The sequence below is a fragment of the Cetorhinus maximus genome, chromosome 16, assembly GCF_964194155.1.
Source record: "Cetorhinus maximus chromosome 16, sCetMax3.hap1.1, whole genome shotgun sequence".
In the NCBI taxonomy this organism is placed as follows: domain Eukaryota; kingdom Metazoa; phylum Chordata; class Chondrichthyes; order Lamniformes; family Cetorhinidae; genus Cetorhinus; species Cetorhinus maximus.
Genome location: NC_135894.1, coordinates 23,334,440 through 23,344,337, shown reverse-complemented (window position 1 = coordinate 23,344,337; position 9,898 = coordinate 23,334,440).

Sequence of the window (9,898 nt, the reverse complement as noted above, 5' to 3'; positions counted from 1 at the left end):
TAGTAACTATTTGATAAATGGCATTTTTCAGAATTATGTTAATGTTTTTAGAGCAGTCAGTGGCAACTTATAAAGGGCACAGGATATCAAGTCTCCTGTACAGGTCATTCTTCTAGAACGTTAGAATTGGGGCAAGACATCTCTAGCCATGGGTAAAGTCATACCAATGTTGGGGAGCACCTAGATATCCTTAATTTTCCCTGATTTCTGTCTCGTTCTAATTTTGTTGTGAAGGTGCTTTTTGGGACTTGCCACCTGCTACTGGCAACAGGGACAGAGTCAAGAGATTCCAATGTCAAAAGTGAGTTAGGAGCCACTCACAAATCCTTCCCTAAGCCATTCTCACATCTCTTCTTCAATCTTTGAGTTCTCGGCAGGTCCAAAGGCAGGTCCAACCCACACTGCCACGAGCTCCACCATGGGCAGGACAAGGAGGCAGATCCCGAATCCACCCCAGCCAGAATGGGGATCACCGATCTGATCCTTACCAGTCCGTCCAGCCAACTGAGCCGACCAAGCCCCCAAGTTGCTGTGGCAACATACACTTTTTACCTGCATGTTGCAGCCAGGAGCTATGGATAGCGATAATAGAGGCTCCAAATTCTATCCATCACATGGCTGACCAGGAATCTCTCCCGCTCTTACCGTCTGCCATTGGTGTGTGTTGGAAGGACTTAAAGGTTGATACTGAACCTGTTTGGCCACATTATGAATACACCTTCTGTAGCCATCAAGTCCTGGAATGGTTCTTGAACCTGGAGCTTCTGGCTCAAAGGCACCACAAGACCTTCATATTCTCACAGTTAATTTCAAAATTATTTCTACGACCAAATTTTTTCTCCAGAAACTAATGGTCTCTGAGGGAATTCATTTGAGGCATTTCTATGCAGGTTAAGAATTTACTGAGCCTATGAAATAGAGTTCCTGATTGGTTGGTAGCAATAGCTGTAACAGCACTGGAAAAAAATACCACTGTATGTTAATTCTAAAGAAATAGTTCTCTAGCAAATAAAACCCTGTTTCATGGTAACAAATAGTGACAGAAATTGTTTACATCTGATCAGCACATGTCTAAGCCCAAGGCTGGCCTGAAAATGGACCTCGTTTACATTATTCAATCAAATTTCATGTCTCTACAGGCAGCTCAACCATTTTAAATATGAATTATAGAGTGTCAATGTAGGAGAGGCGATTGCGAGTGATGTGGAGTTGGGGGAAGTACTGCTGCTTCTCTTAGTTCCACAGCAACATTCCTTGGGAAGATAAATGTACCAATTTTTTTGTGGTGACCACTGCTGATTGACCCCAGCAACCACTAAAGGACCCAGAGACTACTGTACTGATCAGAACCCAATTCAGCCAAGGGAGCCTTCATTTACATATGTAAGAAATTTAATTGTTATCTTGGTTGGCTGCCAGAGTCACTTGAAAAATGGACCTTCTCAACATCGAGTTGAATGTCTTTCAGGTGGGAACAGGACCTTGGTGCCCAAAATTGACCCTCGTGCATCTGTTTTACTCCTGTTAAATGGGCAAAACACAGTCCAATTTCTATCCCATAGTCTACATGCTTTGACATAATTCTTAAACTCAACAAAATGACTGTGAATTAATTATTTATCCATGTTTGTTGTACTCCAGAAGCAGGGAATTGAGAAATAAAAGGCAGTACAATATTTGAATCTTCCAATCAGATTAGAAAACAGGTACTTAACCTCTGTCCCTCACCACCATCCTCTGAGAGTTGATAAATTATTAGTCATATCCTGTCTAGATAGATTGGGGACTGCAATTCATGAGCAGTTTTGGTGGGCTTGCTAAAATTCTCAACTTCTCAAGGGCACTTATGGATGAGCAATAAAGGGTGGCCTAGCCAACGATGCCCACACCCTGTGAAAGAATAAAAAGAAAATTCCAGTTAAAGGACTGATCGAATTGGATGGCGAGGTGGTGATTTTAGGAATGACTGAACCATATTGCCAATGTCCTCATGCCATTTTGTGCTTCTCTGATAAACCTCCCTCTTCAAAGCAAATGAACGAGTTCATCTGAGTCAAGGTTGAAAAAGTGTGTTAAAGCAGAACCAAAGCATTTTGCCCTTCACTAGTGTGTTTTTGCTGATACTAATAACCACATATGGCCTGGCTGCCAATGCTTACAAATATTCAAGGGCATACAAGCAAATGAGATGTGAAACCACCATATTATCTGCTACTGCCTCTTCTCAGACCAATGCTGCATAGAAATAAAAGATAAAAAGAATTGGTCACACTAACAGGGGTAGTCTGCAACCCTCTAATGTTGGACAGGAGGTGAAGAGAGAAATATGCAAAGAAATCAGGAAAATGAGTAAAAAAACTTAGGGCGGTATTTTCCGTGTCCGCCGGTGTCGGGCGTGTTCGGTGGCGTGAGTGGACAATATGGCGCGATCAGTTTCACAACGTTGTGAAACCAGTTTGTGATCGTCCGCTCAGCCCACCAATGGCGGGCCGTGTTTCCCGCCATTGGACATCGGGAACCTCATTGAAATACATCTGTGTATCATTATAAGGCCAGACCACCGGACTCATCCCACACCCCGGATCGTCCGCCCACATCAGCAGGAAAAGACGCCGATGTGTTTCACAACACCACACAAGTGACATGCACCTGGCGGGGCTACACTTTGCTCAGGACTTTGAGGTTTGTTTGCCTACCTTGCTTCAGTCAGCACTCGCAGTCATCAGCGCCAGGCTTCACACACAGCACCACATCACTTTTAGGGAAGCTCACGGGCAGGTCTCTAGCTACCAGATCAGCCATATATGGGTGGCTCTTCAACAGCTGCAGGGCTAGGGCTTGCTTAGGGAAGGGGTAGAAGTCGCCTCAGGCAAGGGAAGAGACTGCAGGATGAGAGCTGTGCTGGGGAAGGAGGGTAACCCAGGGTGTGCGTGGGGGAACATGTTGACCTGTGCAAGTGGCCTCAAGATGGTGAGGGTTGAGGAGGCAGTCTCCAGAGGAGATGAGGCCAGATGGACATGTGAGGCTACGTGTGTGAGAGAGTAAACGGTGATGTCCCTTGAGCTGGCAGTGAGTGAGATGCCAGTGAATGTGTGATGGCCTTGTGAGTGTGTGAGTTTAGAGTGATGAGATGGTTGCCATACCCTGGCTGCATGGATGAGATCATTCATCCTCTATCAGCATTGGATGGCTAACCTCTCCTGTGCAGCATTGGCACTGACCACCGCTGCCACCACCTGCCATGCTGGATTGATGCCGCTGCTACCCGTCCTGCGGCCAGAGTGGGCGTAGAGGACATCACATCGGGCTTCCACGGTGTCCAAATGGCATTCCAGTGACGCGTCATTAAACCTGGGGGCTGCAGTCTCTTTGCCTTTCGTGGGCATCTTCCCTGCAGTAGTTGTGGGCTGGAAGCACTGAGATGTGTGCGCGCAGCTGGACTTTAAATATGGCGCCCGGCGTGATGAAGTGGTGGTGACAGTGTGGCGGGCGAGTAAGAGCCTGCCCGCCATCGATACGGCGTGTTTCCCGGGAATGCATCAGTAATGCGGAGAATTTGGGATGACACGGTATGAAAACCCGTCATCACGGCTGGCAGGTAAAACGTCATTTTACCCGCCCGCTACCGCACTGAATGCAAGTCTGGGACAAATCCGCCCTGACAATAATATTCTTCAAGTGGCAGGGGGGCGAGGGGGTGCGGTTTCAAATATCTCAAAACTTATTTGACAAATAAAGGTAGATAAAAGGGTCAAAGGAATGGTGCTTGTACAATCTGTAGAGGACACCTTTCAAACCCACTACATAAGGAACCCAACAAGGGAGAATACACTTTGGGACCTAATAGTGGTGAATGAGCCAGAGCAGATAAGAGTAAAGATAGGGGACCAGTTATACAATGATGACCTAAAGCAAGGATAATTTTTGAGAAGGACATATGCCTCACAAAGACCACAGTAATAGATTAGAGAAAAGCTGATTTTGAGGGACTCCAAATAGAACTTGGGGAAATAAAATAGCCATCAATATTGGTGAACAACGATGTAGAACAATGGGAAATGTTTAAAGCAGTGTTCAACAGGGTGCAGGAAAAATAAAATGAAAATTAAGAACAAACTAAACACTGATGAGATACCATGGATGAATGAAGACAGAAGGGAAAAACTGATGGTTAGGAAAGAGGTAGATGGACAGCAGGGGTCAGTATGACAAGGGAGAATGTGAGAAGACTCAGACAAGAAGTATAAAAAATAGGAAGGCAAAGAGGAACTATGAAATTAAACAAGGAACATAAAGAGCACAGTAAAATACTCTACAGTTAGATAAGTGAAAAAAGAAAAGTCTAAATGGGAATAAGGTCACTAAAGATCGGTCAGAATAAAATCACAGGCAGGGACAGCAAAAAAGAGTCCTGAGCCAATGACCTCTACTGCAAGCGGATGAGAGCAGATTCTAAAGGATAAATCTTCCAACTGTTCTTCTGTTCAGTAAAACACACCCTCTTGGGCCACATATTGGGGAAACTTGTACATGCCTCCGTGGGAGGAAAATCATTAGATGTGCGTGCCAGGTTACCCATTATACTCTACTGTACTAGGGCAGAGCATCTGGAAAATTCACCCTTTTGTGCAAAGGGGCTCAAGCAGGTCCTTGAGCAACTGCCCTCCCCACCCCCACACTGGATAAATTGTACTCCGCTGAGGCAATCCTGGCACTGAATGGTGCCCATTGGGAGCATTTGTCTCCATGGAAACTGTAGAGAAGAGTGTTCGCACTGAGCTAGATGTGCCAAAGTGAAACTTCACCCTTAGCTTCTCTTGGGTGCAGTCCACTGTGCCCCTTGAAACCGTGCCCCAACATCAGCAGGGGGAGGGGAGGAGAAATTAAACAAAAAGCAAATGGAAGCACTCCTGCTTTTTCAAAAGTAGACGTGCGTGCAGAGATCAAAACCACAATAAAAAAACTTGCCTCAAAAAAAGGGAAGCCCAAATCTGAGTTATTTACTCATCCTGCTCAGTCACACTGGTTTTGGAGAAAACATTATTTATAAGGTTTTTTTTTTGAAAAGCCTCCTGATGGGATACTCATGTGACGAGTCACTCATTTTCTCTCTCTAATCTCCCAGTTTGTCTTCCAAACACAGCAGCAGCCCCAGCATTACCCTTTACACTGTTGCACCAAATTAAATCCCGTGCCATTAGGTGGCGCACTTCAGCTAGATGGTGAATCACTGGGATAAATTCAGTACTTTATCATTAGCAAGGCAAATTGTGCTATGTATAGTTCCAGCAAAACTGCAGTTATCAATATACAACTGGTTTATAAAGTGCTGAAGGTCCAGGAGCCTCCAGATCAGCAGCACCCCAGTAGATCAGCAGTGGATTTGACTGTAAGGGACAATGTTTCCAGCAGCCTCAGCATAAATTCCAGTCCAGCTCATTGATAATGGTGTGCACACTCCACAAAGTCAAGATTGCAGACGCCGGGCATGCAAATCTGCCAACCTTGAGTCTGATATATTTGGGTTCTCTGCTGGGTCACGTCAAGGTGGCTGGATCTTTAACCTGAAGCAAAGGTTAATTTAACAAGTACCTGCTCACCTGAGGAAATAAAAACATTCTTCCATTCCTTTGCACAGCTATAAATGGAAACGAAAGGGGCATCTACATAGAAAATTCCTTAGGCAAAGATTTATTGTTTTGTTTACAAGGAGATATCAATTACTTGGGTGTGGTACTTTGAAAAGGTACACAGTGTTCTTTTGTAATGAATGGGGCAAAAAAAAATGTGAAAGATCAATGCATAATGATGCTGCGTATCATCTGAAAATCTTATCTCTGCTGCCCTGTATAGGCATTGGCTAATGCAGGGGCACAAATACAGGTAGCCCAATGATTTTACATGTATAAGCCTACAGAGTGTTGTTAGAAGGTCATTCAACTGTTGGGAGCATCATTGGTGGGCCCAATTCCACAGCCCTGAGGGAATAGAATTCCGACTCCATCAGCAATACGGGATTGTAAACATACAGGCGGTGTATTGCTGCTTTTTAGCAGGATTAGTAAACAGGGATCAGCAGCGGGAACATGGGATGATTTTCATTTTCCATATTGGTTCAGGGACCAGCTGAAAACTTACTGTCGCCTCACCCATGGGACACTTGGTCAACATGAAACAGGAACTTTCCTGGAAAGCCTGGGGCTTTCCTCTTCTTTATTACCCTGTTTCACAATGGCCAGCATCACCCCCAGCTGATTCCTTGGGAACATCTCGCTCAAATCGAAACATTTTCACCAGATATTCAAGTCCTGCACGACCATCAAGGACAGGGGCAGCAATGTCCGGGAAACACCATCATCTGCAAGCCACACGCCATCCCCTTCCGCGCATATATTGCCGCTCATATATTGCTGGCTCAATATCCTAGAATTCCCTATGTTAATGGGAGCTCAGTCAACAACATGGATAGCAGTAGTTCTAAGATAATACCCACCAGCAGCTTTTTTCGGGGACCACGAGGGATTGGTCAATAATTACAGCCTTGCCAATGTAACCCACAGCCCGAGTACAAAAATTTTAAAACTTGAACATTTGAACATTTAAAACTTTTGAACATTTTGTGGTCATAATGAATTCTAACGTAATAAAGGGACGTGTGTGATGATCTAACACAATTTACATCGATCTGGTATGAATTTGTCATGAAGGAAGGTGCGCTAATTGTTTTTATGTTCAAGGTAAATTAATCATGCTTCTAAAAGCTTGGCCAGGGTCTTAAGGCCCTGCCGCAGCAGTGTGTCTCCCTCTGGCGCGGGCGACCCATTTAAAACCTCCAATCAGTTCGGCAGGACTGTACTATCCTGATGGGAGGGGACGTAAGATCCTGGCCCAAGTTACATTTAAAGTCAGGAGTTTAACCGTGGCTGGCGAGGGACAGGACCAGATGGGTGCACAAAGCATTCACATAATAGCCGAGTTCCCTAAGCCTGGCTTCTTGGCAGGGAACTGGGCTCACTGCAAAGCACTGACTGGAGAGTCAGGGCTATAGTGATGCAACTCTATTTCAAACCCATGCTCCCAGGGAACACAGGATTATCTCACGTATCCCTGGTCCGCTACTTATTTTAACTAATTTAATGCCTCCGATAAAGTAGCTGATAGGCGAATGCTAAAAGAAAGATTTGCCTTTCCACAGCACCTTTTGCAACCTCAGGATATCCCAAAGTGTGCTTTAGAACCACTGAAGTACTTTTTGAAGTTTGGCCATTGCTGTAATGCAGGGAACACTGCAGCAATTCCGTGCAGAGCATGCTTCCAAAAACAGCAATATAGTAATGCCCAGATAATCTGTTTTGCTGATGTTGGTTGAGGGATAAACATTGACCAGGACACCGGGAGAACTCCACGGCCTTTCAGTGTCATGGGGTCTTCTGCGAGAGGACTGATGTAGCCACAGTTTAACATCTCTTCTGAAAACTGGCACCTCTGGCAGTGCAGGGCTCCCTCAGTACCGCAGTGGAGTGTTCAGACTGGATCAAGCGCGCAAGCCTCTAGAACGGAACTTGGTGCGAATGGGTTGAGTATTTATCGGTTATCACCAACAATGATTTCAAGGCTGTAACTAGCACATCATGGATCAAGGAATTTTTTTTTTAATTTATTCTTTCATGTCCCATGGTGTTACTGGCAAGGCCAGCATTTGTTGCCCTTCCCTAATTGCCTTTTTATTGGCAGTTAAGAGTCAACCACATTGCTGTGGGTCTGGAGTCGCATGTAGGCCAGATCAGGTAAGGACGGCAGATTTCCTCCCCTAAAAGACATTAATGAACCAGATGGGTTTCTAACAGCAATCAATGATGGTGTCACAGTCACTCATTGTAAGAGTGGCTTACATTTCATTTTTTTTTTGATAATTAATTGAATTTCAAATTCCACTAATGGTGGGATTTGAACCCATGTCCCCAGAGCATTATGCTGGGGCTCGGGATTATTAACCCAGTGACATTACCACTATGCCACCAAATCTGAAATTAAATCAATGATGAGGGGCTATAGTACATTTCTTTGATCTACGTTGCAAATAAATTGCATAATGCATGATCACAAAATATTCATCAAAGACTGGAAGAATATGTTATGAATCTTTGTGAATCAAAAATGTATTCACAAAATATAAGCATCTACATATCTCCTCACAGCGCCTTATACCTGGGTGAGGTGTAACATGGAGTCCCAGAATTTCATCGCGGTCTGAATCTGAAAAATTCCCGTTCTGAAAATGGGGAGCCCAACCAAAAGGGAGGGATTCCACGTTCTATAATCAACAGTCTTCCCTCAGGTAAAACTTGTACATCTGTGGAATGAAACCTCTAGAGACCAGACTGAAACAACAAGCCACCACATCCCAGATGGAAAATCTGAGCTTCGTGTTTGCAGAAGTGACAGGATGCTCACACCAGATGAATCCACAACCTTTCGAATGAGACCCCTTGCAAAGCAAAACAAGGCACGACATAACCAGGCAGACAGGATACTACTGTACCTGAACTGTTGGCTCCCTTCATACTCAGTGAGAAGAATGCTACTGAGTCCACAGATAATAATGTGTGGCCACAGCATTAGCTATTCAGATTAGTGAGCCTTATGGTTTGACTGCCCCTCATGTCACCTTTGTATCTGACCCACTGCAGGTCAATTAACAAACCAATCATTTCACCAAAGGCAGCATGGCCAATGTCCGACCAGTAGCTTCAGTTATAGAAGGTAGGTGAGTTGAGGGGACTGAAGTTACCAGCAAATTTGCTTCAGCACCTTTGGGATTCCTCCCCATTAACCAACATTTATATCCAGTTAGTTTTTTAAAAATTTTATTAATTAATGGGATTAAGAATTGCTGCCAAGGCAGCATTTATTGCCCATCCCTAATTGCCCTTGAGAAGATGGTGGTGAGCCGCATTATTGAATTGCTGCAGTCCACGTGGTGTATAGGCACACCCACAATGCTGTCAGGAAGAGAACAAATCACAAGTCAGGAGTGTGATGGAATACTCTCCACTTGCCTGGATGAGCGCAGCTCCAACAACACTCGAGAAGCTTGACATTTCCCAGGACAAAGCAGCCCACTTGATTGGCACCCCATCCAAGATTATGAGGGGCATGGACAGGGTGGATAGGGAGCAGCTGTTCCCCTTAGTTGAAGGGTCAGTCACGAGGGGGCACGAGTTCAAGGTGAGGGGCAGGAGGTTTAGGGGGGATGTGAGGAAAATCTTTTTTACCCAGAGGGTGGTGACGGTCTGGAATGCGCTGCCTGGGAGGGTGGTGGAGGCACCTTTAAAAAGTACCTGGATGAGCACTTGGCACGTCATAACATTCAAGGCTATGGGCCAAATGCTGATAAGTGGGATTAGGTAGGTAGGTCAGGTGTTTCTCACGTATCGGTGCAGGCTCGATGGGCTGAAGGGCCTCTTATGCACTGTGTGATTCTGTGATCCACTGCCTTAAACATTTGGTCCCTCCATCACTGACACACAGTGGCAGCTGTGTATACCATCTATGGGATTTACTGCAGCAACTCGCCAAGGCTCCTGCAACAGTACCTTCCAAACCCGTGACCTTTACCACCTAGGTCAAGGGCACCTTCCTTGGCTACCAAGCCCTGCGGTGGGGACTCGAACCCGATGCTTCTAGTTCAACATTCCCTACCTCCCAATGGTAACTAAACTCCAATAATACCCCGTCGGCTGGGAAAACACTTTGGAACATCCTGAAGTTATGAAAGGCATTCTACACACTGCATGGTCTAATGGTCCAATTAGTGATTGGTTATCACTAATGAAGGAGGCCAAAGAGCCATAGACACTGACAGTTGAACTGGGGTCCTGAATTAAAATGCTACACC